This window comes from Octopus bimaculoides, chromosome 2 (genome assembly GCF_046866305.1).
Source record: "Octopus bimaculoides isolate indiv1 chromosome 2, ASM4686630v1, whole genome shotgun sequence".
Taxonomy (NCBI): Eukaryota; Metazoa; Mollusca; class Cephalopoda; order Octopoda; family Octopodidae; genus Octopus; species Octopus bimaculoides.
The window spans coordinates 92,322,006-92,327,949 of NC_142929.1; positions in this window are offsets into that span (position 1 = coordinate 92,322,006).

Here is a 5,944-nt window from a genome sequence, read left to right on the forward strand (position 1 = left end):
TTTCACCCGACTCTGCTGTATGTATGTAAGTGCATATGTGTGTATGTATAATATGTGTGTGTGTTTATATGCGTACACACACACACACATAGAGTAAGTGAAAAGGGATCTGGAAGGTTGCTCACAGACACCTCTGTGGACCCAGGGTAGGTGAAATCTCTCAGCTCTTTAGCTACTCATTCAAGAGAAGATAACTTCTTACAAGTCCAGCATCCTGAAAACTGCTGGCCTCGTGGCTTCTGTTGCACCATATCAAATATCGACTATTCGAAGGTATATGAAGGAAAATCTCTCTAGTAGAAACATTAATTTCACACAAAAGTGAAAATCCAACTTACGTTTGATCGCGGTGTATAAAATAAGAAGCAAATGATGTTGGTATTACATTTAATATCAACAACAATTTTTTTCTGCTGTACACAAACACGTATGCATACATAAATACATATATATCCACCCACCCACACATACATACATACATATATACATACATACATATATATATTCATGCGTATATACATACATGCATTGCTACAAAGATTGCTAAATATATAATTCTGTGAGATGTGTGTGTGTGTGTGTGTGTGTGTGTGTGTGTGTGTGTGTGTGTGTGTGTGTGTGTGTGTGTTATGATTTTCGACTGCAACTGGTAGTGGAGCCCTGGCTCGAGATTTCCGGGTTTTTGAAAAGCGTGAGGCCACTTCTTAGCTACTATTTGTTTCCAGGTCTACTCGACCCGAAGTAGTAGAAACTATCAGAGTTTCAACTATGGGTTAATAAGCATGTCATAGAATTGCTTCCGAAAGAAGGTTGCTCACAGACACCTCTGCGGACCCAGGGTAGGTGAAACCTCTCAGCTCTTTAGCTACTCATTCAAGAGAAGATAACTTCTTACAAGTCCAGCATCCTGAAAACTGCTGGCCTCGTGGCTTCTGTTGCACCATATCAATACAAGTTTGAAGGGCGAGGAAATAGGACTCGCTTTCTACAAGCAACGTCCACCATAATAATATTTATCGTATAGTTTGTTTAGCAAAACAAGACACCAGCACCAACACTATCACACTTTCTTCATAGGTCCAGTGACGATAGGAAAAGAGGCGGCGGAGACAGATAGAGAATGGTACTGGAAGTCTTCAGTTTTAACCTTGCATACAGAGGAGGCATAAGATGATTGTCGTTTTCCACTGATTTGGTATTCTGAATGTGAACAACAATTATAGTACTCAGTACAAATATTCTTTTCTACTCTAGGTACAAGGCCCGAAATTTTGGGAGAGGGAGCCAGTCGATTAAATCGACCCCAGTACGCAACTGGTACTTAATTTATCGACCCCAAAAGGATGAAAAGCAAAGACACCCTCGGCAGAATTTGAACTCAGAACGCAAAGGTAGACGAAATACCGTTAAGCATTTCGCCAGGAGTGCTGACGTTTCTGCCAGCTCGCCGCTTTCCTCAGTACAAATATTAGAATTAGTATTAAAGACAGGCGAAATTGCATCTAGGATAACTGTTTAATTCTGAGTTTTATAGTAAAGAAAACGATTTACTTTATATTCACCTGCTGTAGCTATGTATATTCGACCAGAATGAGGGTGTTAGTGCATAATACTGGGTAGTGTGGCACAAGCGGTACGTGTGAAAATAGTCCTTTCCCACTCTTGATAGCAAAGCACATATACGCATTTCGCACATACACAGACACGTCTCTCTCTCTCTCTCTCTCTCTCTCTCTCTCTCTCTCTCTCTCTCTCTCTCTCTCTCTCTCTTTGTGTGTGTGTGTGTGTGTGTGTGTGTGTGTGTGTGTGTGTGTGAGCATGTGTGTATTTATATCTATGTAAGCTAGTATGCATGTATGCATGTATTTATGCATGCATGCAAGCATGAATGTATTCATATCTGTATACATTTCTGTTGTTTTCTATATATAGTTTCGACTCAATATGACCATGTGTGTTAATACACATTCAAACATTTATGTAAATAGATTTCCACACGTAGCCACAATGCAAAGACATAGACACATAAACATATATAAGGAAATATATGCTTACAGTTCTGTATGAACACAACCACACATACACATAACCACACATACACATAACCACACATACACATTACCACACATACACACAACCACACATACACACAACCACACATACATACAGCTTACGCAATGACAGCATAACTCCTTGAAAGCTTACTCAATGAAGACCATTGAGTAGCTCAGTCCCAGCTTATTGAATAATATCCTTCTTAGTGACAACCTACTCAAATGCCGGACTAAAGAAAGTAGTCCGTCAAGTAAAGCATACTGTTATTGTTGTTGTTTAGCCCGTGTCGATAGAGAAAGAGCAGTCCTGATCAAAGATATTCTAATCATACACTCTTACTTACAGGTAGAATGTATCTAGAACTTCTAGAACTATATCATCAAATGATAGAAGTATGTGATTTGAAGTAGATCTGACCGAAAATTCTGATAGATTCAGTGATTGTGAAGAGGTTCCTTCTTTGAATCGCAGTTTCTCATTTATATTAGTGTAATGTCTTACTTTAGCCGTTGCCTGAAGATGGTCAGAAAATGGATTGATTGCAAGAAAATCATTAATTATCGGTGAGATCACTTAATAATTTTTAATCGGATCGCTAATTGTTTACAAATACATTTCGTAAGAGTAGCCCAGCTTAAGAAACCCATCATTAAACTTATATAATAAGCATTTACAAGGGTAATCTGTACTTCTACCGATATATAATTTTAGTGCTATACGAGTTCAGCCTCGGATTGAGCGTTGAGTGCCTTTGAGGGACAGGATTGTTTCCGTTGCTGATAAGATATACCCCAGGGTTATATCAGTTGCTGCTGACTCGAGCAATGGGAAATCCATCAGCTCCGTCAGCAACATTCCTAACCACAGTGTCAGCTTTTTTTTTTTATTTAATAAAAAACATTATTGTCTATCGATCAGACTGCCAATAAACCAAGGCATAAACGAGTGCGCAGTTTGATTCACCACCAGACTGCGACATGGTGTGTGTATGTGGGGGGGGGTGACTTACTTTAATTACAGAACAACACCGACGGCGACAACATCTTTTACTATTACACAAAAAGAACCAGCAAGAATTTTATTCTCTTCATACTTTTTCTGATTTATAACAGCGGGTTCTTTGATGAGAGTTTAGTGATGTCGATCTAATTTCAAAAATCTCTTGAAACGCGGGGGTGGACTAGTTTTTCTCAGTAACCAATATTAGAAGCCTGCAGAAGCACTTTTGATTACAGAGCAATCTGTAATTTAAGTAATAAAACGGTGGGGAACCCCGTCAAACTGACTAAACCAAATGAACTATGGTTTCTTTTCACTTACTCCCGCCAATCTAAGAGACATTACAAAATATGAAACAAAGACTGGCACAAAGCCAATCAGAGCAGTTTAAGCCCGAAGCAGCCACGCTATCATTAACCCATTTAATATATTAAATGCGAATCTCAACTTTACTCCTAGAGGCCGTAGCTCAACATATCATACCATTTTGGAATCAGGCCGACTCCGTGAGTAAATTTTTTAAAATTCCGGACCGAATCCGGACCGAATCCGGACCAGCGATCCTGAAATTTTGGATTCCCAAGTTTTCATTATTATGATTATTTTCGGCGAATTTTTTACGTGACTTTTTGCGCCGAATTTTTTTGTACGATAACAATTTTTATAATTAGGAAATAAATTTTGAGAATAATCGAAATTAATTGCGAAATCCACCGATTATTTTCGGCGATTTTTTTACGTGATTCTTTGCGACGAATATGATCATCATTGTGATATGACTCTGGAGGAAGCAATAGCAACAAATTCTCTAAAGCAAGTCAGAGATCTATTTGCATATCTTCCCATTCGACGTCAGTAGCTTAAAAGCTATATACTAGCTTAAAAGCTATATACTAGCTTAAAAGACGCTCTATCGGACGGCTTTTAAACTAGTATATAATATAAATGAAAATTAAAAAAAAAAGGTGTTGTCTTAGTCGTTTCCCGTATTCCTTTGACAACACCCTAGATTTTTTTTTTTTTTTAATCGAAGTGACGACATGACTTTGTCTCTCTTGCTCACATCCAAGTGGACGGCAAGAACAAGTGAACTTATTGAACTATGCCGTTCAGTAATTGTGGCAAATGCAGACCATTATCCATTTCCTTATATACCAGATTTTAGCTTGCACCATTGAGAGTTTAGAGCTTTAACCATGAATACCGTGAAGAGCTGGGGGTCGAAACGATACCTCTCGGATGGCAAACTCTTGCTCTGAAAACAAGGGCAATAGAAAATTTCTAGAATCTCTAGAATTTCATCATCGTGATAAAATACAGAAACGTGTTGTATTAGAGAGTGAAGAAAGTAATGTATATTGCTGCTGTTATTGCAGTTGTCACTGTTTAACCATCCCTAGGTAGATTCTGATCGAAGGCATTCCAGCCATTACAATCTTGTATTTTTATATAACAAGAATTTCACTATTCAACGTGCTGTGCCTTTCTCTTAAGACGATAGAATGGTGTTTTGAATAATAAGATACTATTTCTAGTAGATTGAGCGATCACGTAGCGGTTCCCTCAACGCTGAGCGTGTGTTTGTAGTTGATGTTATTTTAGACCCAGGCTAGCCGTAATTAAGCAGACTTATGCTGAAAGATGCCCTGGTTGTAACCATATCACATTTTCAGATTACACTTTTCCAATATACTCTTCTTTTCCTTAAGATAGCAAAGTGTAATCTGAGGGGCATTTAGTTGCTGTTTCTTTCTAGCAGTTCGAGATGATGTGTGTGTGTGTGAGTGTGTGTGTGTGTGTGTGTGTGTGTGTGTGTGTGTGTGTGTGTGTGTGTGTGTGTGTGTGTGTGTGTGTGTGCGTGCGTGTGTGTGTGTGTACTTTCCAAGATATATCTCAGATATTCAGGAATACGTTATCAGATATGTTTCTGGAGTCTGTAGGGTTTTCGGAACATTCAGCATCGTACTCTCTCGCGCCCAATTGACCCAGCTGGAGTTGATCAAGTCCCAGCTTGCATCCCAATAACAGCGAACTGCGGATCCTCTCCTTAGTGGCCTTCTCTGCAGCATCGATGATTTGCTGCACTAGTCAGAGCTTTGCATAGTGATCGCGTGCAAAACCATGGCAGCCTATATTAGTTGGCTCGCAATGTACCTACCAGTTTTAGTTTCTGCACAGCTCTACCAGCTCCTAGTGTTTAGTCACCTCCATGTGTACTTCCCAGGACACGTGATGGAAAACTACTTATGTTTGGGAGAAGACTCGTCGGTATGATGTACCTTGGTAACTAACAATATTTGACGAGATCTACTCTCAGCTGCTAGTCCGAAGCTGTGGAAAATAGGCTGTCGCTGAGGATTCAATGAAGTGGGATTCTCTTCCACTCTACAGAAAGTGATGGCTTCCTTCCAGGTGGGGTATTTGATGAACTTAAAAGCTGTTGTTATCTCTGCCACAAATATCTTGAGCACTTTGCCATGTTGCCAGTGTTAATAGCCATTAGCTAAGGCCAAGAGACAGCTGCTAAGGACATGCTAAAGGGACACTATTTCGGTACACAAAAACAGAAGGGGGCTTCAATGTTATCCCATGCGTTAAGATTTGCTAGACTTCATAGAGTGTCGTAGATAGCCAAGAAAATAAGCAATAAGTCCCAACTTTGGCAAGATCTCTTATATTGAGAGAAGAATTACATTCAAGTAACTTGATCTCCGCACATTTTAACTGGTTTCAATAATTATTTTTTAGACTCTTAAGGCAGCAAGCTGGTAGAATCGCAAGCGCGTCAAAAAATGCTAAGCCACATTTTTTCAGCTCATTAATCTGTAACCGATTAACACCCACCCACTAACATTGCTGACCTTGAGTTAAAATTTGAAACGATTATTTT